The sequence below is a fragment of the Anser anser genome (assembly GCF_964211835.1).
Source record: "Anser anser genome assembly, contig: HAP1_SCAFFOLD_55, whole genome shotgun sequence".
Classification (NCBI taxonomy): Eukaryota; Metazoa; Chordata; class Aves; order Anseriformes; family Anatidae; genus Anser; species Anser anser.
Genome location: NW_028153463.1, coordinates 423192 through 448977, shown reverse-complemented (window position 1 = coordinate 448977; position 25786 = coordinate 423192). Strand labels below are relative to the sequence as shown.

The following is a 25786-nucleotide window of genomic DNA, read 5'->3' as shown; positions in this document are numbered from 1 at the left end:
TCCAGAGAGTGCACTGGCACCACTGGGGATGCAGTACAGTGAGTCCAGAGAGTGCACTGGCACCACTGGGGATGCACAGCAGTGAGTCCAGAGAGTGCATTGGCACCACTGGGGATGCAGTGCAGTGAGTCCAGAGAGTGCACTGGCTCCATTGGAGATGCAGTGCAGTGAGTCCAGAGAGTGCACTGGCACCACTGGGGATGCAGTGCAGTGAGTCCAGAGAGTGCACTGGCACCACTGGGGATGGACTGCAGTGAGTCCAGAGAGTTCACTGGCACCACTGGAGATGCACTTCAGTGAGTGCAGAGACTGCACTGGCACCACTGGGGATGCACAGCAGTGAGTCCAGAGAGTGCATTGGCACCACTGGGGATGCAGTGCAGTGAGTCCAGAGAGTGCACTGGCACCATTGGAGATGCAGTGCAGTGAGTCCAGAGAGTGCACTGGCACCACTGGGGATGCAGTGCAGTGAGTCCAGAGAGTGCACTGGAACCACTGGGGATGCGGTGGCGGGAGTCCAGAGAGTGCTTTGGCACCACTGGGGATGCAGTACAGTGAGTCCAGAGAGTGCACTGGCACCACTGGGGATGCAGCGCAGTGACTCTAGAGAGTGCACTGGCACCACTGGGGATGCGGTGCAGTGAGTCCAGAGAGTGCACTGGCACCACTCAGGTTGCAGTGCGGTGAGTCCAGAGAGTGCACTGGCACCACTGGGGATGCAGTACAGTGAGTCCAGAGAGTGCACGGGCACCACTGGGGATGCAGTGCAGTGAGTCCAGAGAGTGCACTGGCACCACTGGGGATGCACTGCAGTGAGTCCAGAGTGCACTAGCACCACTGGGGATGCACTGCAGTGAGTCCAGAGAGTGCACTGGCACCACCGGGAATGCACTGCAGTGAGTCCAGAGAGTGCACTGGCACCACTGGGGATGCAGTGCAGTGAGTCCAGAGAGTGCACTGGCACCACTGGGGATGCACTGCAGTGAGTCCAGAGTGCACTAGCACCACTGGGGATGCACTGCAGTGAGTCCAGAGAGTGCACTGGCACCACCGGGAATGCACTGCAGTGAGTCCAGAGAGTGCAGTGGCACCACTGGGGATGCACTTCAGTGAGTCCAGAGAGTGCACTGGCACCACTGGGGATGCAGTGACGCGAGTCCAGAGAGTGCACTGGCACCACTGGGGATGCATTGCAGTGAGTCCAGAGAGTGCACTGGCACCACTGGGGATGCACTGCAGTCACTCCAGAGAGTGCACTGGCTCCACTGGGGATGCACTGCAGTGAGTCCAGAGAGTGCACTGGCACCACTGGGGATGCAGTACAGTGAGTCCAGTGAGTGCACTGGCACAACAGGGGATGTAGTGCAGTGACTCGAGAGAGTGCACTGGAACCACTGGGGATGCAGTGCCGCGAGTCCAGAGAGTGCACTGGCTCCACTGGGGATGCGGTGCCGGAGGTCCAGAGAGTGCATTGGCACCACTGGGGATGCAGTGCAGTGACTCCAGAGAGTGCACTGGCACCACTGGGGATGCACTGCAGTGAGCCCAGAGAGTGCACTGGCACCACTGGGGATGCGGTGCCGGGAGTCCAGAGAGTGCTTTGGCACCGCTGGGGATGCACTGCAGTTACTCCAGAGAGTGCACAGGCACCACTGGGGATGCAGTGCAGTGAGTCCAGAGAGTGCACTGGCACCACTGGGGATGCACAGCAGTGAGTCCAGAGAGTGCATTGGCACCACTGGGGATGCAGAGCAGTGAGTCCAGAGAGTGCACTGGCACCATTGGAGATGCAGTGCAGTGAGTCCAGAGAGTGCACTGGCACCACTGGGGATGCAGTGCAGTGAGTCCAGAGAGTGCACTGGCACCACTGGGGATGCAGTGCAGTGAGTCCAGAGAGTGCACTGGCACCACTGGGGATGCAGTACAGTGAGTCCAGAGAGTGCACTGGCACCATTGGAGATGCAGTGCAGTGAGTCCAGAGAGTGCACTGGCACCACTGGGGATGCAGTACAGTGAGTCCAGAGAGTGCACTGGCACCACTGGGGATGCACTGCAGTGAGTCCAGAGAGTGCATTGGCACCACTGGGGATGCAGTGCAGTGAGTCCAGAGAGTGCACTGGCACCATTGGAGATGCAGTGCAGTGAGTCCAGAGAGTGCACTGGCACCACTGGGGATGCAGTGCAGTGAGTCCAGAGAGTGCACTGGCACCACTGGGGATGCACAGCAGTGAGTCCAGAGAGTGCATTGGCACCACTGGGGATGCAGAGCAGTGAGTCCAGAGAGTGCACTGGCACCATTGGAGATGCAGTGCAGTGAGTCCAGAGAGTGCACTGGCACCACTGGGGATGCAGTGCAGTGAGTCCAGAGAGTGCACTGGCACCACTGGGGATGCAGTGCAGTGAGTCCAGAGAGTGCACTGGCACCACTGGGGATGCAGTACAGTGAGTCCAGAGAGTGCACTGGCACCATTGGAGATGCAGTGCAGTGAGTCCAGAGAGTGCACTGGCACCACTGGGGATGCAGTACAGTGAGTCCAGAGAGTGCACTGGCACCACTGGGGATGCACTGCAGTGAGTCCAGAGAGTGCATTGGCACCACTGGGGATGCAGTGCAGTGAGTCCAGAGAGTGCACTGGAACCATTGGAGATGCAGTGCAGTGAGTCCAGAGAGTGCACTGGCACCACTGGATATGCAGTGCAGTGAGTCCAGAGAGTGCACTGGCACCACTGGGGATGCAGTGCAGTGAGTCCAGAGAGTGCACTGGCACCACTGGGGATGCACTGCAGTGAGTGCAGAGACTGCACTGGCACCACTGGGGATGCAGTGCAGTGAGTCCAGTGAGTGTACTGGCACCACTGGGGATGCACTGCAGGGAGTCCAGGGATTGCATTGGCACCACTTGGGATGCACTGCAGTGAGTCCAGAGAGTGCACTTGCACCACTGGGGATGCAGTGCAGTGAGTCCAGAGAGTGCACTGGTACCACTGGGGATGCAGTGCAGTGAGTCCAGAGAGTGCACTGGCACCACTGGGGATGCACAGCAGTGAGTCCAGAGAGTGCATTGGCACCACTGGGGATGCAGTGCAGTGAGTCCAGAGAGTGCACTGGCACCATTGGAGATGCAGTGCAGTGAGTCCAGAGAGTGCACTGGCACCACTGGGGATGCACAGCAGTGAGTCCACAGAGTGCACTGGCACCACTGGGGATGCAGTACAGTGAGTCCAGAGAGTGCACTGGCACCACTGGGGATGCACAGCAGTGAGTCCAGAGAGTGCACTGGCACCACTGGGGATGCAGTGCAGTGAGTCCAGAGAGTGCACTGGCACCATTGGAGATGCAGTGCAGTGAGTCCAGAGAGTGCACTGGCACCACTGGGGATGCAGTGCAGTGTGTCCAGAGAGTGCACTGGCACCACTGGGGATGCACTGCAGTGAGTCCAGAGAGTTCACTGGCACCACTGGAGATGCACTTCAGTGAGTGCAGAGACTGCACTGGCACCACTGGGGATGCACAGCAGTGAGTCCAGAGAGTGCATTGGCACCACTGGGGATGCAGTGCAGTGAGTCCAGAGAGTGCACTGGCACCATTGGAGATGCAGTGCAGTGAGTCCAGAGAGTGCACTGGCACCACTGGGGATGCAGTGCAGTGAGTCCAGAGAGTGCACTGGAACCACTGGGGATGCGGTGGCGGGAGTCCAGAGAGTGCTTTGGCACCACTGGGGATGCAGTACAGTGAGTCCAGAGAGTGCACTGGCACCACTGGGGATGCAGCGCAGTGACTCTAGAGAGTGCACTGGCACCACTGGGGATGCGGTGCAGTGAGTCCAGAGAGTGCACTGGCACCACTCAGGTTGCAGTGCGGTGAGTCCAGAGAGTGCACTGGCACCACTGGGGATGCAGTACAGTGAGTCCAGAGAGTGCACTGGCACCACTGGGGATGCAGTGCAGTGAGTCCAGAGAGTGCACTGGCACCACTGGGGATGAACTGCAGTGAGTCCAGAGTGCACTAGCACCACTGGGGATGCACTGCAGTGAGTCCAGAGAGTGCACTGGCACCACCGGGAATGCACTGCAGTGAGTCCAGAGAGTGCACTGGCACCACTGGGGATGCAGTGCAGTGAGTCCAGAGAGTGCACTGGCACCACTGGGGATGCACTGCAGTGAGTCCAGAGTGCACTAGCACCACTGGGGATGCACTGCAGTGAGTCCAGAGAGTGCACTGCCACCACCGGGAATGCACTGCAGTGAGTCCAGAGAGTGCACTGGCACCACTGGGGATGCAGTGACGCGAGTCCAGAGAGTGCACTGGCACCACTGGGGATGCACTGCAGTCACTCCAGAGAGTGCACTGGCACCACTGGGGATGCAGTGCAGTGACGCCAGAGAGTGCACTGGCACCACTGGGGATGCAGTGCAGTGAGTCCAGAGAGTGCACTGGCACCACTGGGGATGCACTGCAGTGAGTCCTGAGAGTACACTGGCTCCACCGGGGATGCCCTGCAGTGAGTCCAGAGAGTGCACTGGCAGCACTGGGGATGCAGTGCAGTGAGTCCAGAGAGTGCACTGGCACCACTGGGGATGCAGCGCAGTGAGTCCAGAGAGTGCACTGGCACCACTGGGGATGCCCTGCAGTGAGTCCAGAGAGTGCACTGGCACCACAGAGAATGCACTTCAGTGAGTCCAGAGAGTGCACTGGCTCCACTGGGGATGCACTGCAGTGAGTCCAGAGAGTGCACTGGCTCCACTGGGGATGCAGTGCAGTGAGTCCAGAGAGTGCACTGGCACCACTGATGATGCAGTACAGTGAGTCCAGTGAGTGCACTGGCACAACAGGGGATGTAGTGCAGTGACTCGAGAGAGTGCACTGGAACCACTGGGGATGCAGTGCCGCGAGTCCAGAGAGTGCACTGGCTCCACTGGGGATGCGGTGCCGGAGGTCCAGAGAGTGCATTGGCACCACTGGGGATGCAGTGCAGTGACTCCAGAGAGTGCACTGGCACCACTGGGGATGCACTGCAGTGAGCCTAGAGAGTGCACTGGCACCACTGGGGATGCGGTGCCGGGAGTCCAGAGAGTGCTTTGGCACCGCTGGTGATGCACTGCAGTTACTCCAGAGAGTGCACAGGCACCACTGGGGATGCAGTGCAGTGAGTCCAGAGAGTGCACTGGCACCACTGGGGATGCACAGCAGTGAGTCCAGAGAGTGCATTGGCACCACTGGGGATGCAGAGCAGTGAGTCCAGAGAGTGCACTGGCACCATTGGAGATGCAGTGCAGTGAGTCCAGAGAGTGCACTGGCACCACTGGGGATGCAGTGCAGTGAGTCCAGAGAGTGCACTGGCACCACCGGGGATGCAGTGCAGTGAGTCCAGAGAGTGCACTGGCACCACTGGGGATGCAGTGCAGTGAGTCCAGAGAGTGCACTGGCACCATTGGAGATGCAGTGCAGTGAGTCCAGAGAGTGCACTGGCACCACTGGGGATGCACAGCAGTGAGTCCAGAGAGTGCATTGGCACCACTGGGGATGCAGTGCAGTGAGTCCAGAGAGTGCACTGGCACCATTGGAGATGCACTTCAGTGAGTCCAGAGAGTGCACTGGCACCACTGGGGATGCAGTGCAGTGAGTCCAGAGAGTGCACTGGCACCACTTGGGATGCAGTGCAGTGAGTCCAGAGAGTGCACTGGCACCACTGGGGATGCACTGCAGTGAGTCCAGAGAGTTCACTGGCACCACTGGAGATGCACTTCAGTGAGTGCAGAGACTGCACTGGCACCACTGGGGATGCAGTGCAGTGAGTCCAGAGAGTGTACTGGCACCACTGGGGATGCACTGCAGTGAGTCCAGAGATTGCATTGGCACCACTTGGGATGCACTGCAGTGAGTCCAGAGAGTGCACTTGCACCACTGGGGATGCAGTGCAGTGAGTCCAGAGAGTGCACTGGTACCACTGGGGATGCAGTGCAGTGAGTCCAGAGAGTGCACTGGCACCACTGGGGATGCAGTGCAGTGAGTCCAGAGAGTGCACTGGCACCACTGGGGATGCACAGCAGTGAGTCCAGAGAGTGCATTGGGACCACTGGGGATGCAGTGCAGTGAGTCCAGAGAGTGCACTGGCACCATTGGAGATGCAGTGCAGTGAGTCCAGAGAGTGCACTGGCACCACTGGGAATGCACAGCAGTGAGTCCACAGAGTGCACTGGCATCACTGGGGATGCAGTGCAGTGAGTCCAGAGAGTGCACTGGCACCACCGATGATGCAGTACAGTGAGTCCAGAGAGTGCACTGGCACCACTGGGGATGCACAGCAGTGAGTCCAGAGAGTGCATTGGCACCACTGGGGATGCAGTGCAGTGAGTCCAGAGAGTGCACTGGCACCACTGGGGATGCACTGCAGTGAGTCCAGAGAGTTCACTGGCACCACTGGAGATGCACTTCAGTGAGTGCAGAGACTGCACTGGCACCACTGGGGATGCACTGCAGTGAGTCCAGAGAGTGCATTGGCACCACTGGGGATGCAGTGCAGTGAGTCCAGAGAGTGCACTGGCACCATTGGAGATGCAGTGCAGTGAGTCCAGAGAGTGCACTGGCACCACTTGGGATGCACTGCAGTGAGTCCAGAGAGTGCACTTGCACCACTGGGGATGCAGTGCAGTGAGTCCAGAGAGTGCACTGACACCACTGGGGATGCAGTGCAGTGAGTCCAGAGAGTGCACTGGCACCCTTGGGGATGCAGTACAGTGAGTCCAGAGAGTGCACTGGCACCACTGGGGATGCAGTGCAGTGAGTCCAGAGAGTGCATTGGCACCACTGGGGATGCAGTGCAGTGAGTCCAGAGAGTGCACTGGCACCATTGGAGATGCAGTGCAGTGAGTCCAGAGAGTGCACTTGCACCACTGGGGATGCACAGCAGTGAGTCCACAGAGTGCACTGGCACCACTGGGGATGCAGTGCAGTGAGTCCAGAGAGTGCACTGGCACCACTGGGGATGCAGTACAGTGAGTCCAGAGAGTGCACTGGCACCACTGGGGATGCACAGCAGTGAGTCCAGAGAGTGCATTGGCACCACTGGGGATGCAGTGCAGTGAGTCCAGAGAGTGCACTGGCACCATTGGAGATGCAGTGCAGTGAGTCCAGAGAGTGCACTGGCACCACTGGGGATGCAGTGCAGTGAGTCCAGAGAGTGCACTGGCACCACTGGGGATGCAGCGCAGTGAGTCCAGAGAGTGCACTGGCACCACTGGGGATGCCCTGCAGTGAGTCCAGTGAGTGCACTGGCACCACTGGGGATGCACTGCAGTGAGTCCAGAGAGAGCACTGGCACCACTGGGGATGCACTACAGTGAGTCCAGAGATTGCACTGGCACCACTGGGGATGCAGTGCAGTGAGTCCAGAGAGTACACTGGCACCAGTGGGGATGCAGTGCAGTGAGTCCAGAGAGTGCACTGGCACCACTGGGGATGCAGTGCAGTGAGTCCAGAGAGTGCACTGGCACCACTGGGGATGTGTCCAGTGAGTCCAGTGAGTGCACTGGCTCCACTGGGGATGCACTGCAGTGAGTCCAGAGAGTGCACTGGCTCCACTGGGGATGCAGTGCAGTGAGTCCAGAGAGTGCACTGGCACAACAGGGGATGTAGTGCAGTGACTCGAGAGAGTGCACTGGAACCACTGGGGATGCAGTGCCGCGAGTCCAGAGAGTGCACTGGCTCCACTGGGGATGCGGTGCCGGAGGTCCAGAGAGTGCATTGGCACCACTGGGGATGCAGTGCAGTGACTCCAGAGAGTGCACTGGCACCACTGGGGATGCACTGCAGTGAGCCTAGAGAGTGCACTGGCACCACTGGGGATGCGGTGCCGGGAGTCCAGAGAGTGCTTTGGCACCGCTGGGGATGCACTGCAGTTACTCCAGAGAGTGCACAGGCACCACTGGGGATGCACTGCAGTGAGTCCAGAGAGTGCACTGGCACCACTGGGGATGCACAGCAGTGAGTCCAGAGAGTGCATTGGCACCACTGGGGATGCAGAGCAGTGAGTCCAGAGAGTGCACTGGCACCATTGGAGATGCAGTGCAGTGAGTCCAGAGAGTGCACTGGCACCACTGGGGATGCAGTGCAGTGAGTCCAGAGAGTGCACTGGCACCACCGGGGATGCAGTGCAGTGAGTCCAGAGAGTGCACTGGCACCACTGGGGATGCAGTGCAGTGAGTCCAGAGAGTGCACTGGCACCATTGGAGATGCAGTGCAGTGAGTCCAGAGAGTGCACTGGCACCACTGGGGATGCACAGCAGTGAGTCCAGAGAGTGCATTGGCACCACTGGGGATGCAGTGCAGTGAGTCCAGAGAGTGCACTGGCACCATTGGAGATGCACTTCAGTGAGTCCAGAGAGTGCACTGGCACCACTGGGGATGCAGTGCAGTGAGTCCAGAGAGTGCACTGGCACCACTTGGGATGCAGTGCAGTGAGTCCAGAGAGTGCACTGGCACCACTGGGGATGCACTGCAGTGAGTCCAGAGAGTTCACTGGCACCACTGGAGATGCACTTCAGTGAGTGCAGAGACTGCACTGGCACCACTGGGGATGCAGTGCAGTGAGTCCAGAGAGTGTACTGGCACCACTGGGGATGCACTGCAGTGAGTCCAGAGATTGCATTGGCACCACTTGGGATGCACTGCAGTGAGTCCAGAGAGTGCACTTGCACCACTGGGGATGCAGTGCAGTGAGTCCAGAGAGTGCACTGGTACCACTGGGGATGCAGTGCAGTGAGTCCAGTGAGTGCACTGGCACCACTGGGGATGCAGTACAGTGAGTCCAGAGAGTGCACTGGCACCACTGGGGATGCACAGCAGTGAGTCCAGAGAGTGCATTGGGACCACTGGGGATGCAGTGCAGTGAGTCCAGAGAGTGCACTGGCACCATTGGAGATGCAGTGCAGTGAGTCCAGAGAGTGCACTGGCACCACTGGGAATGCACAGCAGTGAGTCCACAGAGTGCACTGGCATCACTGGGGATGCAGTGCAGTGAGTCCAGAGAGTGCACTGGCACCACCGATGATGCAGTACAGTGAGTCCAGAGAGTGCACTGGCACCACTGGGGATGCACAGCAGTGAGTCCAGAGAGTGCATTGGCACCACTGGGGATGCAGTGCAGTGAGTCCAGAGAGTGCACTGGCACCACTGGGGATGCACTGCAGTGAGTCCAGAGAGTTCACTGGCACCACTGGAGATGCACTTCAGTGAGTGCAGAGACTGCACTGGCACCACTGGGGATGCACTGCAGTGAGTCCAGAGAGTGCATTGGCACCACTGGGGATGCAGTGCAGTGAGTCCAGAGAGTGCACTGGCACCATTGGAGATGCAGTGCAGTGAGTCCAGAGAGTGCACTGGCACCACTTGGGATGCACTGCAGTGAGTCCAGAGAGTGCACTTGCACCACTGGGGATGCAGTGCAGTGAGTCCAGAGAGTGCACTGACACCACTGGGGATGCAGTGCAGTGAGTCCAGAGAGTGCACTGGCACCCTTGGGGATGCAGTACAGTGAGTCCAGAGAGTGCACTGGCACCACTGGGGATGCAGTGCAGTGAGTCCAGAGAGTGCATTGGCACCACTGGGGATGCAGTGCAGTGAGTCCAGAGAGTGCACTGGCACCATTGGAGATGCAGTGCAGTGAGTCCAGAGAGTGCACTTGCACCACTGGGTATGCACAGCAGTGAGTCCACAGAGTGCACTGGCACCACTGGGGATGCAGTGCAGTGAGTCCAGAGAGTGCACTGGCACCACTGGGGATGCAGTACAGTGAGTCCAGAGAGTGCACTGGCACCACTGGGGATGCACAGCAGTGAGTCCAGAGAGTGCATTGGCACCACTGGGGATGCAGTGCAGTGAGTCCAGAGAGTGCACTGGCACCATTGGAGATGCAGTGCAGTGAGTCCAGAGAGTGCACTGGCACCACTGGGGATGCAGTGCAGTGAGTCCAGAGAGTGCACTGGCACCACTGGAGATGCAGTGCAGTGAGTCCAGAGAGTGCACTGGCACCACTGGGGATGCACTGCAGTGAGTCCAGAGAGTTCACTGGCACCACTGGAGATGCACTTCAGTGAGTGCAGAGACTGCACTGGCACCACTGGGGATGCAGTGCAGTGAGTCCAGTGAGTGTACTGGCACCACTGGGGATGCACTGCAGTGAGTCCAGAGAGTGCATTGGCACCACTTGGGATGCACTGCAGTGAGTCCAGAGAGTGCACTTGCACCACTGGGGATGCAGTGCAGTGAGTCCAGAGAGTGCACTGGCACCACTGGGGATGCAGTGCAGTGAGTCCAGAGAGTGCACTGGCACCAATGGGGATGCACTTCAGTGAGTCCACAGAGTGCACTGGCACCACTGGGGATGCAGTGCAGTGAGTCCAGAGAGTGCACTGGCACCATTGGAGATGCAGTGCAGTGAGTCCAGAGAGTGCACTGGCACCACTGGGGATGCAGTGCAGTGAGTCCAGAGAGTGCACTGGCACCACTGGGGATGCAGTGCAGTGAGTCCAGAGAGTGCACTGGCACCACTGGGGATGCACTGCAGTGAGTCCAGAGAGTTCACGGGCACCACTGGGGATGCACTTCAGTGAGTGCAGAGACTGCACTGGCACCACTGGGGATGCAGTGCAGTGAGTCCAGAGAGTGTACTGGCACCACTGGGGATGCACTGCAGTGAGTCCAGAGAGTGCATTGGCACCACTTGGGATGCACTGCAGTGAGTCCAGAGAGTGCACTTGCACCACTGGGGATGCAGTGCAGTGAGTCCAGAGAGTGCACTGGCACCACTGGGGATGCGGTGCAGTGAGTCCAGAGAGTGCACTGGCACCAATGGGGATGCACAGCAGTGAGTCCACAGAGTGCACTGGCACCACTGGGGATGCAGTACAGTGAGTCCAGAGAGTGCACTGGCACCACTGGGGATGCACTGCAGTGAGTCCAGAGAGTGCTCTTGCACCACTGGCGATGCAGTGCAGTGAGTCCAGAGAGTGCACTAGCACCACTGGGGATGCAGTGCAGTCAGTCCAGTGAGTGTACTGGCACCACTGGGGATGCACTGCAGTGAGTCCAGAGAGTGCACTGGCACCACTGGGGATGCACTGCAGTGAGTCCACAGAGTGCACTGGCACCACTGGTGATGCACAGCAGTGAGTCCAGAGAGTGCACTGGCACCACTGGGGATGCAGTGCAGTGAGTCCAGAGAGTGCACGGGCTCCACTGGGGATGCACTGCAGTGAGTCCACAGAGTGCACTGGCACCACTGGGGATGCAGTGCAGTAAGTCCAGAGAGTGCACTGGCTCCACTGGGGATGCAGTGCAGTGAGTCCAGAGAGTGCTCTGGCACCACTGGGGATGCAGTGCAGTGAGTCCACAGAGTGCACTAGCACCACTGGGGATGCAGTGCAGTGAGTCCAGAGAGTGCACTGGCAACACTGGGGATGCACTGCAGTGAGTCCAGAGAGTGCACTGGCACCACTGGGGATGCAGTGCAGTGAGTCCAGAGTGTGCACTGGCACCACTGGGAATGCAGTGCAGTGAGTCCAGAGATCGCACTGGCACCACGGGGGATGCACTTCAGTGAGTCCAGAGAGTGCACTGGCACCACTGGGGATGCACTGCAGTGAGTCCAGAGAGTGCACTGGCACCACTGGGGATGCACTGCAGTGAGTCCAGAGAGTGCACTGGCACCACTGGGGATGCAGTGCAGTGAGTCCAGAGAGTGCACTGGCACCACTGGGGATGCACAGCAGTGAGTCCAGAGAGTGCATTGGCACCACTGGGGATGCAGTGCAGTGAGTCCAGAGAGTGCACTGGCACCATTGGAGATGCAGTGCAGTGAGTCCAGAGAGTGCACTTGCACTACTGGGGATGCACAGCAGTGAGTCCACAGAGTGCACTGGCACCACTGGGGGTGCAGTGCAGTGAGTCCAGAGAGTGCACTGGCACCACTGGGGATGCAGTACAGTGAGTCCAGAGAGTGCACTGGCACCACTGGGGATGCACAGCAGTGAGTCCAGAGAGTGCACTGGCACCATTGGAGATGCAGTGCAGTGAGTCCAGAGAGTGCACTGGCACCACTGGGGATGCAGTGCAGTGAGTCCAGAGAGTGCACTGGCACCACTGGGGATGCAGTGCAGTGAGTCCAGAGAGTGCACTGGAACCACTGGGGATGCACTGCAGTGAGTCCAGAGAGTTCACTGGCACCACTGGAGATGCACTTCAGTGAGTGCAGAGACTGCACTGGCACCACTGGGGATGCAGTGCAGTGAGTCCAGTGAGTGTACTGGCACCACTGGGGATGCACTGCAGTGAGTCCAGAGAGTGCATTGGCACCACTTGGGATGCACTGCAGTGAGTCCAGAGAGTGCACTTGCACCACTGGGGATGCACTGCAGTGAGTCCAGAGAGTGCACTGGCACCACTGGGGATGCAGTGCAGTGAGTCCAGAGAGTGCACTGGCACCAATGGGGATGCACTTCAGTGAGTCCACAGAGTGCACTGGCACCACTGGGGATGCAGTGCAGTGAGTCCAGAGAGTGCACTGGCACCATTGGAGATGCAGTGCAGTGAGTCCAGAGAGTGCACTGGCACCACTGGGGATGCAGTGCAGTGAGTCCAGAGAGTGCACTGGCACCACTGGGGATGCAGTTCAGTGAGTCCAGAGAGTGCACTGGCACCACTGGGGATGCACTGCAGTGAGTCCAGAGAGTTCACTGGCACCACTGGGGATGCACTTCAGTGAGTGCAGAGACTGCACTGGCACCACTGGGGATGCAGTGCAGTGAGTCCAGTGAGTGTACTGGCACCACTGGGGATGCACTGCAGTGAGTCCAGAGAGTGCATTGGCACCACTTGGGATGCACTGCCGTGAGTCCAGAGAGTGCACTTGCACCACTGGGGATGCAGTGCAGTGAGTCCAGAGAGTGCACTGGCACCACTGGGGATGCGGTGCACTGAGTCCAGAGAGTGCACTGGCACCAATGGGGATGCACAGCAGTGAGTCCACAGAGTGCACTGGCACCACTGGGGATGCAGTACAGTGAGTCCAGAGAGTGCACTGGCACCACTGGGGATGCACTGCAGTGAGTCCAGAGAGTGCTCTTGCACCACTGGCGATGCAGTGCAGTGAGTCCAGAGAGTGCACTAGCACCACTGGGGATGCAGTGCAGTCAGTCCAGTGAGTGTACTGGCACCACTGGGGATGCACTGTAGTGAGTCCAGAGAGTGCACTGGCACCACTGAGAATGCACTTCAGTGAGTCCAGAGAGTGCACTGGCACCACTGGGGATGCACTGCAGTGAGTCCACAGAGTGCACTGGCACCACTGGGGATGCAGTGCAGTGAGTCCAGAGAGTGCACGGGCTCCACTGGGGATGCACTGTAGTGAGTCCACAGAGTGCACTGGCACCACTGGGGATGCAGTGCAGTGAGTCCAGAGAGTGCACTGGCTCCACTGGGGATGCAGTGCAGTGAGTCCAGAGAGTGCTCTGGCACCACTGGGGATGCAGTGCAGTGAGTCCAGAGAGTGCACTAGCACCACTGGGGATGCAGTGCAGTGAGTCCAGAGAGTGCACTGGCACCACTGGGGATGCAGTTCAGTGAGTCCAGAGAGTGCACTGGCACCACTGGGGATGCAGTGCAGTGAGTCCAGAGTGTGCACTGGCACCACTGGGAATGCAGTGCAGTGAGTCCAGAGATCGTACTGGCACCACGGGGGATGCACTTCAGTGAGTCCAGAGAGTGCACTGGCACCACTGGGGATGCACTTCAGTGAGTCCAGAGAGTGCACTGGCACCACTGGGGATGCAGTGCAGTGAGTCCAGAGAGTGCACTGGCACCACTGGGGATGCAGTGCAGTGAGTCCAGAGAGTGCACTGGCACCAGAGGGAATGCACAGCAGTGAGTCCAGTGAGTGCACTGGCACCACTGGGGATGCAGTGCAGTGAGTGCAGGGAGTGCACTGGCACCACTGGGGATGCAGTGCAGTGAGTCCAGAGAGTGCAGTGGCACCACTGGGGATGCAGTGCAGTGAGTCCAGAGAGTGCACAGGCAGCACTGGGGATGCAGTGCAGTGAGTCCAGAGAGTGCTCTGGCACCACTGGGGATGCAGTGCAGTGAGTCCAGAGAGTGCACTGGCACCACTGGGGATGCACTGCAGTGAGTCCAGAGAGTGCACTGGCACCACTGGTGATGCACTGCAGTTACTCCAGAGAGTGCACTGGCACCACTGGGGATGCGGTGCGGTGAGTCCAGAGAGTGCACTGGCACCACTGGTGATGCACTGCAGTGAGTCCAGAGAGTGCACTGACACCACTGAGAATGCCCTTCAGTGAGTCCAGAGAGTGCACTGGCACCACTGGGGATGCACTGCAGTGAGTCCACAGAGTGCACTAGCACCACTGGGGATGCAGTGCAGTGAGTCCAGAGAGTGTACTGGCACCACTGGGGATGCACTGCAGTGAGTCCAGAGAGTGCACTGGCACCACTGAGAATGCACTTCAGTGAGTCCAGAGAGCGCACTGGCACCACTGGGGATGCAGTGCAGTGAGTCCAGAGAGTGCACTGGCACCACTGAGAATGCACTTCAGTGAGTCCAAAGAGTGCACTGGCACCACTGGGGATGCACTGCAGTGAGTCCAGAGAGTGCACTAGCACCACTGGGAATGTAGTGCAGTGAATCCAGTGAGTGCACTGGCACCACTGGGGATGCACTGCAGTGAGTCCAGAGAGTGCACTGGGACCACTGGCGATGCACTGCAGTGAGCCCAGAGAGTGCACTGGCACCACTGGAGATGCAGTACAGTGAGTCCAGTGAATGCACTGGCAACACTGGGGATGCAGTGCAGTGAGTCCAGAGAGTGCACTGGCACCACTGGTGATGCAGTATAGTGAGTCCAGTGAGTGCACTGGCACCACTGGGGATGCAGTGCAGTGAGTCCAGAGAGTGCACTGCCACCACTGGGGATGCAGTGCAGTGAGCCCAGAGAGTGCACTGGCACCACTGGGGATGCGGTGCCGGGAGTCCAGAGAGTGCACTGGCACCACTGGGGATGCAGTGCAGTGAGTCCAGAGAGTGCACTGGCACCACTGGGGATGCAGTGCAGTGAGTCCAGAGAGTGCACTGGCACCACTGGGGATGCAGTGCAGTGAGTCCAGAGAGTGCTCTGGCACCACTGGGGATGCAGTGCAGTGAGTCCAGAGAGTGCACTGGCACCACTGGGGATGCAGTGCAGTGAGTCCAGAGAGTGCACTGGCACCACTGGTGATGCACTGCAGTTACTCCAGAGAGTGCACTGGCACCACTGGGGATGCGGTGCGGTGAGTCCAGAGAGTGCACTGGCACCACTGGGGATGCAGTGCAGTCAGTCCAGTGAGTGTACAGGCACCACTGGGGAAACACTGCAGTGAGTCCAGAGAGTGCACTGGCACCACTGAGAATGCCCTTCAGTGAGTCCAGAGAGTGCACTGGCACCACTGGGGATGCACTGCAGTGAGTCCACAGAGTGCACTAGCACCACTGGGGATGCAGTGCAGTGAGTCCAGAGAGTGCACTGGCACCACTGGGGATGCACTTCAGTGAGTCCAGAGAGTACACGCGCTCCACTGGGGATGCAGTACAGTGAGTCCAGAGAGTGCACTGGCACCACCGGGGATGCAGTGCAGTGAGTCCAGAGAGTGCACTGGCAGCACAGAGGATGCAGTGCAGTGAGTCCAGAGAGTGCTCTGGCACCACTGGGGATGCAGTGCAGTGAGTCCAGAGAGTGCACTGGCACCACTGGGGATGCAGTGTAGTGAGTCCAGAGAGTGCACTGGCACCACAGGGGATGCACTTCAGTGAGTCCAGAGAGTGCACTGTCAGCACTGGTGATGCACTGCAGTGAGTCCAGAGAGTGCACTGGCACCACTGGGGATGCACTGCAGTGAGTCCAGAGAGTGTACTGGCACCACTGGGGATGCAGTGCAGTGAGTCCAGAGAGTGCACTGGCTCCAGAGGGAATGCACTGCAGTGAGTCCAGTGAGTGCACTGGCACCACTGGGGATGCAGTGCAGTGAGTGCAGAGAGTGCACTGGCACCACTGGGGATGCAGTGCAGTGAGTCCAGAGAGTGCAGTGGCACCACTGGGGATGCAGTGCAGTGAGTCCAGAGAGTGCACTGGCAGCACTGGGGATGCAGTGCAGTGAGTCCAGAGAGTGCACTGGCAATACTGGGGATGCAGTACAGTGAGTCCAGAGAGTGCACTGGCACCACTGGGGCTGCAGTGCAGTGAGTCCAGAGAGTGCACTGGCACCACTGGGGATGCAGTGCAGTGAGTCCAGAGAGTGCTCTGGCACCACTGGGGATGCACTGAAGTGAGTCCAGAGAGTGCACTGGCACCACTGGGGATGCAGTGCAGTGAGTCCAGAGTGTGCACTGGCACGACTGGGAATGCAGTGCAGTGAGTCCAGAGATTGCACTGGCACCACTGGGGATGCACTTCAGTGAGTCCAGAGAGTGCACTGGCACCACAGGTGATGCACTGCAGTGAGTCCAGAGAGTGCACTGGCACCACTGGGGATGCAGTGCAGTGAGTCCAGAGAGTGCACTGGCACCACTGGGGATGCACTGCAGTGAGTCCAGGGAGTGCACTGGCACCAGAGGGAATGCAATGCAGTGAGTCCAGTGAGTGCACTGGCACCACTGGGTATGCAGTGCAGTGAGTGCAGAGAGTGCACTGGCACAACTGGGGATGCAGTGCAGTGAGTCCAGAGAGTGCAGTGACACCACTGGGGATGCAGTGCAGTGAGTCCAGAGAGTGCACAGGCAGCACTGGGGATGCAGTGCAGTGAGTCCAGAGAGTGCACTGGCACCACTGGGGATGCAGTGCAGTGAGTCCAGAGAGTGCACTGGCACCACTGGGGATGCAGTGCAGTGAGTCCAGTGAGTGTACTGGCACCACTGGGGATGCACTGCAGTGAGTCCAGAGAGTGCACTGGCACCACTGAGAATGCACTTCAGTGAGTCCAGAGAGTGCACTGGCACCACTGGGGATCCAGTGCTGTGAGTCCAGAGAGTGCACTGGCACCACCGGGAATTCAGTGCAGTGAGTCCAAAGAGTGCACTGGCACCACTGGGGATGCACTGCTGTGAGTCCAGAGAGTGCACTGGCAGCAGTGGGGATGCACTGCAGTGAGTCCAGAGAGTGCACTGGCACCACTGGGGATGCACTGCAGTGAGTCCAGAGAGTGCAGTGGCACCACTGGGGATGCAGTGCAGTGAGTCCAGAGAGTGCACTGGCACCACTAGGGATGCACTGCAGTGAGTCCAGAGAGTGCACTGGCACCACTGGGGATGCAGTGCAGTGAGTCCAGAGAGTGCACTGGCAGCACTGGGGATGCAGTGCAGTGAGTCCAGAGAGTGCACTGGCACCACTGGGGATGCACTGCAGTGAGTCCAGAGAGCGCACTGGCACCACTGTGGATGCACTGCAGTGAGTCCACAGAGTGCACTGGAACCACTGAGAATGCACTTCAGTGAGTCCAGAGAGTGCACTGGCACCACTGGGGATGCACTGCAGTGAGTCCAGAGAGTGCACTGGCACCACTGGGGAATGCAGTGCAGTGAGTCCAGTGAGTACACTGGCACCACTGGGGATGCAGTGCAGTGAGTCAAGAGAGTGCACTGGCACCACTGGGGATGCAGTGCAGTGAGTCCAGAGTGTGCACTGGCACCACTGGGGATGCAGTGCCGGGAGTCCAGAGAGTGCTTTGCCACCACTGGGGATGCACTGCAGTTACTCCAGAGAGTGCACTGGCAACACTGGGGATGCAGTACAGTGAGTCCAGAGAGTGCACTGGCACCACTGGGGATGCAGTGCAGTGAGTCCAGAGTGTGCACTGGCACCACTGGGGATGCACTGCAGTGAGTCCAGAGATTGCACTGGCACCACTGGGGATGCAGTGCAGTGAGTCCAGAGAGTGCACTGGCACCACTGGGGATGCAGTGCAGTGAGTCCAGAGAGTGCACTGGCACCAGTGGGGATGCAGTGCAGTGAGTCCAGAGAGTGCACAGGCACCAGAGGGAATGCACTGCAGTGAGTCCAGTGAGTGCACTGGCACCACTGTGGATGCACTGCAGTGAGTCCAGAGAGTGCACTGGCACCACTGGGGATGCAGTGCAGTGAGTCCAGAGAGTGCACTGGCACCACTGCGGATGCACTGCAGTGAGTCCAGAGAGTGCACTGGCACCACTGGGGATGCAGTGCAGTGAGTCCAGAGAGTGCACTGTCACCCCTGGGGATGCAGTACAGTGAGTCCACAGAGTGCACTGGTACCAGTGGGGATGCAGTACAGTGAGTCCAGAGAGTGCAGTGACACCACTGGGCATGCAGTGCAGTGAGTCCAGAGAGTGCACTGGCACCACTGGGGATGCACTTCAGTGAGTCCAGAGAGTGCACTGGCACCACTGGGGATGCAGTGCAGTGAGTCCAAAGACTTCACTGGCAAAACTGGAGATGCAGTGCAGTGAGTCCAGAGAGTGCACTGGCAGCACTGGGGATGCAGTGCAGTGAGTCCAGAGATTGCACTGGCACAACCGGGGCTGCAGTGCAGTGAGTCCAGAGAGTGCACTGGCACCACTGGGGATGCACTGCAGTGAGTCCAGAGAGTGCACTGGCACCACTGGGGATGCACTACAGTGAGTCCAGAGATTGCACTGGCACCACTGGGGATGCAGTGCACTGAGTCCAGAGAGTGCACTGGCACCACTGGGGATGCAGTGCATTGAGTCCAGAGAGTGCACTGGCACAACTGGGGATGCACTTCAGTGAGTCCAGAGAGTGCACTGACACCACTGGGGATGCAGTGCAGTGAGTCCAGAGAGTTCACTGGCACCACTGGGGATGCAGTCCAGTGAGTCCAGTGAGTGCACTGGCACCACTGGGGATGCAGTGCAGTGACTGCAGAGAGTACACTGGCACCACCGGGGATTCACTGCAGTGAGTCCAGAGAGTGCACTGGCACCACTGGGGATGCAGTGCAGTGAGTCCAGTGAGTGCACTGGCACCACTGGGGATGCAGTGCAGTCAGTCCAGTGAGTGCACTGGCACCACTGGGGGTGCAGTACAGTGAGTCCAGAGAGTGCACTGACACCACTGGGGATGCACTGCAGTGATTCCAGAGAGTGCACTGGCACCACTGGGGATGCAGTGCAGTGAGTCCAGAGACTGCACTGGCACCACTGGGGATGCAGTGCAGTGAGACCAGAGAGTGCACTGGCACCACTGGGGATGCACTGCAGTGAGTCCAGAGAGTGCACTGGCACCACTGGGGATGCACTGCAGTTAGTCCAGAGAGTGCACTGTCACCACTGGGGATGCAGTACAGTGAGTCCACATAGTGCACTGGCACCAGTGGAGATGCAGTACAGTGAGTCCAGAGAGTGCACTGGCACCACTGGACATGCAGTGCAGTGAGTCCAGAGAGTGCACTGGCACCACTGGGGATGCACTTGAGTGACTCCACAGAGTGCACTGGCAACACTGGGGATGCAGTGCAGTGAGTCCAAAGACTTCACTAGCACCACTGTGGATGCAGTGCCGTGAGTCCAGAGAGTGCACTGGCACCACTGGGGATGCAGTGAAGTGAGTGCAGAGAGTGCACTGGCACCACTGGGGATGCACTGCAGTGAGTCCAGAGAGTGCACTGGCACCACTGGGGATGCACTACAGTGAGTCCAGAGAGTGCACTGGCACCACTGGGGATGCAGTGCAGTGAGTCCAGAGAGTGCACTGGCACCACTGGGGATGCAGTGCAGTGAGTCCAGTGAGTGTACTGGCACCACTGGGGATGCACTTCAGTGAGCCCAGAGAGTGCACTGGCACCACTGAGAATGCACTTCAGTGAGTCCAGAGAGTGCACTGGCACCACTGGGGATGCACTGCAGTGAGTCCAGAGAGTGCACTAGCACCACTGGGGATGCAGTGCAGTGAATCCTGTGAGTACACTGGCACCACTGGGGATGCAGAGCAGTGAGTCCAGAGAGTGCATTGGCACCACTGGGGATGCAGTGCAGTGAGTCCAGAGAGTGGACTGGCACCACTGGAGATGCAGTACAGTGAGTCCAGTGAATGCACTGGAACCACTGGGGATGCAGTGCAGTGAGTCCAGAGAGTGCACTGGCACCACTGGTGATGCAGTACAGTGAGTCCAGTGAGTGCACTGGTACCACTGGGGCTGCAGTGCAGTGAGTCCAGAGAGTGCACTGGCACCACTGGGGATGCAGTGAAGTGAGTCCAGAGAGTGCACTGGCACCACCGATGATGCAGTACAGTGAGTCCAGTGAGTGCACTGGCACTACTGGGGATGTAGTGCAGTGACTCGAGAGAGTGCACTGGCACCACTGGGGATGCAGTGCAGTGAGTCCAGTCAGTGCACTGGCACCACTGGGGATGCAGTGCAGTGAGTCCAGAGAGTGCACTGGCACCACTTGGGATGCAGTGCAGTGAGTCCAGAGAGTGCACTGGCACCACTGGGGATGCAGTGCAGTGAGTCCAGAGACTTCACTGGCACCACTGGGAATGCAGTGCAGTGAGTGCAGAGAGTGCACTGGCACCACTGGGGATGCAGTGCAGTGAGTCCAGAGAGTGCACTGGCACCACTGGGGATGCAGTGCAGTGAGTCCAGAGAGTGCACTGGCACCACTGGGGATGCAGTGCAGTGAGTCCAGAGAGTGCACTGGCACCACTGGGGATGCACTACAGTGAGTCCAGAGATTGCACTGGCACCACTGGGGATGCAGTGCAGTGAGTCCAGAGAGTGCAGTGGCACCACTGGGCATGCAGTGCAGTGAGTCCAGAGAGTGCACTGGCACCACTGGGCATGCACTTCAGTGAGTCCAGAGAGTGTACTGACACCACTGGGGATGCGGTGCAGTGAGTCCAGAGAGTGCAGTGGCACCACTGGGGATGCAGTGCAGTGAGTCCAGAGAGTGCTCTGGCACCACTGGGGATGCAGTGCAGTGAGTCCAGAGACTGCACTGGCACCACTGGGGATGCAGTGCAGTGAGTCCAGAGAGTGCACTGGCACCACTGGGGATGCACTGCAGTGAGTCCAGAGAGTGCACTGGCACCACTGGTGATGCAGTCCAGTGAGTCCAGTGAATGCACTGGCACCACTGGGGATGCTGTGCAGTGAGTGCAGAGAGTGCACTGGCACCACCTGTGATCCAGTACAGTGTGTCCAGTGAGTGCACTGGCACCACTGGGGATGCAGTGCTGTGACTCCGGAGAGCGCACTGGCACCACTGGGGATGCAGTGCAGTGAGTCCAGTGAGTGCACTGGCACCACTGGGGATGCAGTGCAGTGAGTGCAGAGAGTGCAATGGCACCAATGGGGATGCACTTCAGTGAGTCCAGAGAGTGCACTGGCACCACTGGGGATGCAGTGCAGTGAGTCCAGAGAGTGCACTGGCACCACTGGGGATGCAGTGCTGTGACTCCAGAGAGCGCACTGGCACCACTGGGGATGCAGTGCAGTGAGTCCAGAGAGTGCACTGGCACCACTGGGGATGCACTGCAGTGAGTCCAGAGAGTGCACTGGCACCACTGGGGATGCAGTGCAGTGAGTCCAGAGAGTGCTTTGGCACCACTGGGACTGCAGTGCAGTGAGTCCAGAGAGTGCACTGGCACCACTGGGGATGCACTGCAGTGAGTCCAGAGATTGCACTGGCACCACTGGGGATGCCGTGCAGTGAGTCCAGAGAGTGCACTGGCACCACTGGGGATGCACTACAGTGAGTCCACAGAGTGCACTGGCACCACTGGGGATGCTCTGCAGTGAGTCCAGAGATTGCACTGGCACCACTGGGGATGCAGTGCAGTGAGTGCAGAGAGTGCACTGGCACCACTGGGGATGCACTTCAGTGAGTTCAGAGAGTGCACTTGCACCACTGGGGATGTGTTTCAAGCCAACTGCATTAACCGCTCATGCTTCTTTCTTATGAGACGTTAGTAAACCAATTACATAGCCTTGTCAAGACTAAATCACAGGTAAAAATCCTGTACATCTCATGTGGCCAACCACTCCCAACTAGGATTCCAAGAACCAGGAGGTTCTGTGAAAATAGGGCTAGTGCTATTAGAGGGGTGATTATTAGGGTAAGCCCTAAGCTGTCTTTAATGGAGAAGTATGGGTGGAATGGGATTTTGTCGCAGTCTGATACGATTCCTAGTGGGTTATTTGAGCCTGATTCGTGTAGGAAGGTTAGGTGGACTAGGGTGATTCCTGCAATTAGGAAGGGCAGTAGGAAGTGGATGGCGAAGAATCGGGTTAAGGTTGGATTGTCTACTGAGAATCCTCCTCAGGCTCATTCTACTAGAGTTTGCCCAATGTACGGGATGGCTGAGAATAGGTTGGTGATTACGGTGGCCCCTCAGAATGACATTTGTCCTCATGGTAGGACATACCCTACGAAGGCAGTTGCTATTAGGGTGAGTAGGAGGATTACTCCTGTGTTTCAGGTTTCTTTGTATAGGTAGGAGCCGTAGTAGAGGCCTCGTCCGATGTGTAAGTAGATGCAGATAAAGAAGAGCGAAGCACCGTTGGCGTGGAGGTTGCGGATGAGCCATCCGTACTGGACGTCTCGGCATGTGTGAGCTACTGAGGAGAAGGCGAGTGAAGTGTCTGCGGTGTAGTGTATGGCTAGTAGCAGGCCTGTTAGGATTTGTGTGGCTAAGCAGATGGCTAGAAGGGAGCCGAAGTTTCATCAGGCAGAGATGTTGGAGGGGGCGGGTAGGTCGATTAGGGAGTTGTTGATTATTTTTAGTAGGGGATGGGATTTGCGGATGTTAGGGGCCATTAGTGAGTCTGTGTGTTATTAGGATTATTACCAGGATGGAGAGGGCGAAGGATCCTAGGTAGGCCTTAATTAGCCCTGTGTGTATTGAGGTTGCGGCTTTGCTTGCGGCTACTTGTAGTTCAGCAAGGCCCTCTGGCCCTATTTTTTTGAGTCAGGAGAGGTCGATCAAGTGTAGGGCAATGTTTTGTCCCTTTTCTAGTAGGTTTTTGGAGAAGAATCGGTGTACTAGGGGGTTGAAGTACCCTAATGCAGAGGAGAAGTTTATGAGGGGGTTTGGTTTGGGGTGAGTGAGGGTGTGTGTTATGTTCGATAGTTCTAGGGCTAGGATGATTCCTAGGATTGTTATGAGGATGGCAGCGGTTTTGGTGATAAGGGGTATGGTTATTGGGGGGGTTTTGGTTGGTGTGATGAAAGAGGTAATGATTATTCCTGCTGTAATGCTGCCTAGGGCGAGTCGGGTTAGGGGGGCGGTGATTAGTGGGTTGTTTTCGTTTATTGATACTATTGGGGGGATTCGGGTTTGTCCAGCTTGGACTAGGATGGTTATGCGGATGCTGTAGGTTGCGGTGAATGCTGTGGCTATAAGGGTTAGGAGTAGGGCTCAAGTATTTAGGTATGATGTGTTTAAGCTTTCGATGATGAGGTCTTTTGAGTAGAATCCGGCTAGGAATGGGGTTCCTATCAGCGCCAGGTTTCCGATGGTTAGGCAGGAAGTAGTGACTGGGAGTATTTTCTGTAGGCCTCCTATCTTTCGGATATCTTGTTCTCCGTTTAGGTTGTGGATGATAGACCCTGAGCATAGGAATAGTATGGCTTTAAAGAAGGCATGGGTTGAGATGTGTAGGAAGGCTAGTTGTGGGAGGTTTAGTCCGATAGTGACTATTATTAGTCCTAGTTGGCTGGATGTTGAGAAAGCAATGATTTTTTTGATGTCATTTTGGGTTAGGGCGCATGTGGCAGCGAATAGGGTTGATAGAGCACCTAGGCATAGGCAGGCAGTTAGGGCTGTCTGGTTGGTGGCTAGCAGGGGGTGCATGCGGATGAGCAGGAAGATTCCGGCTACTACTATGGTACTGGAGTGCAGTAGGGCTGATACTGGGGTGGGGCCTTCTATTGCTGCGGGCAGTCATGGGTGGAGTCCAAATTGGGCGGATTTTCCTGCGGCTGCGAGGATTAATCCTATGAGGGGGAGGATTGGGGTTTGGTGGGGGTGTACGGCTTGTTGGATCTCTCAGGTGTTGAATGTTGAAGCTAGTCATGCTATGCTCAGGGTCAGTCCGACGTCTCCGATTCGGTTGTAGATTACGGCTCGTAGGGCGGCGGTGTTGGCATCTGCTCGGCCTTGTCATCAGCCGATGAGAAGGAAGGACATGATTCGTACTCCTTCCCAGCCTACGAATAGGAGGAATATGTTGTTTGCGGTTGTTAGGAGGAGTATGGCGACTAGGAATGTCAGTAGGTAGGTGAAAAATTTTGTTACGTATGGCTCTGAGGCCATGTATCATATGGCGAATTGTAGGATTGATCATGTTACAAATAGGGCGATTGGAAGAAATGTTATTGAGTATTGGTCTATTTTTAGGCTCAGGGGGATTTTAAAGTTTATAATGAATTTTCACTCCCAGTGGCAGGTGACAGATTCTACTCCCGAGTAGATGAATGCGGTTGTAGGGGCTAGGCTAATTAGGAATGCGGTTTTAACAGCGCGGGTGGTGGCTTGTGGGGTGTTTTTAAAGTTTTTAAATAGAAATGGCAGGATGATTGGGGTTAGGAGGATTGTCAGCGTGAGTAGTGTGAGGGAGTTGATTAGTAGTGTGGGGTTCACTACTTTTACTTGGATTTGCACCAAGATGGGTGGTTCCTAAGACCAGTGGATTGCTGTTATCCTTTAAAAGTAAGGGGGCTGAGGTTTTAGGCTCAGATGTAAGAGTTAGCAGCTCTTGTTGGTTAAACCCTCCCCTCGGCAGGTAAGAAGGTTTGAACTTCTATTCTTAGAATCACAGTCTAATGTTTGGTTTAAACTATACTTGCATGAGGGGATTCCGGAGATCAGTTCGGGTTTGAGGATTAGGAGGAATATTGGGATAATGTGGAGTGTTATGAGCAGGTGTTCTCGCGTGGTTGAGTTTTGCATAGATGTGATGTGGGAGGGGATTGAGCCTCATTGGGTCATTAGTAGTATGAATAAGGTGTAGGAGGCGGTTAGTAGGGTTGCGATTCCTGTTAGGATGATCGTGAAGGCAGATCAGTTGAATAAGGTGATTATAATGGTTAGCTCTGCTATGAGGTTTGTTGTTGGGGGTAAGGCTATGTTTGTTAGATTGGCCAGCAATCATCAGGTAGCTATGAGTGGTAGGAGAGGTTGTAGGCCTCGTGTGAGTAGTAGAATTCGGCTGTGCGTACGTTCATAGTTTGTGTTGGCTAGGCAGAATAGTATGGAGGAAGTTAGTCCATGGGAAATTATTAGGATCATTGCCCCTGAGAATGATCAGTGGGTTTGGATTATTCCTGCGGCGATAACTAGGCCTATGTGGCTAACGGATGAATAAGCGATTAGTGATTTTAGGTCTGTCTGTCGTAGGCAGATTGAGCTAGTCATTAGGGCGCCTCATAGGGCCAGGGTTAGGAAGGGGTAGTGCAGGAGGTTGGACAGTGGGCCCATAAATAGAGTGACTCGTATAATTCCGTATCCTCCTAGCTTTAGTAGTAGGGCGGCGAGGAGTATTGAGCCTGCGATGGGTGCTTCTACGTGGGCTTTTGGCAGTCAGAGGTGTAGGCCGTATAGTGGGGCTTTTACTATGAATGCTATGAGCAGTGCTAGACCTGATAGTATTCCTGTCCATGAGGTGGATAGGGTTGGGTGGGTTAGTTGTAGGGTTGGCAGGTGCAGGGTGCCAATTTTCACGTATAGGTGTATGATTGTGATTAGCAGG

General features: G+C 57.2%; 1 long non-coding RNA gene across 1 annotated transcript in view; it reads left to right on the top strand.

Annotated features, from left to right (window-relative positions):
- The window catches only part of LOC310892116, a 266364-nt gene extending 243511 nt beyond the window's left edge, over positions 1 to 22853 (top strand). Inside the window, exon 2 of the long non-coding RNA XR_014577879.1 lies at positions 22107 to 22853. This is a non-coding gene — a long non-coding RNA (uncharacterized lncRNA). The remainder of the gene's footprint in view (positions 1 to 22106) is intronic.
- Positions 22854 to 25786: the final 2933 nt, after the last annotated feature.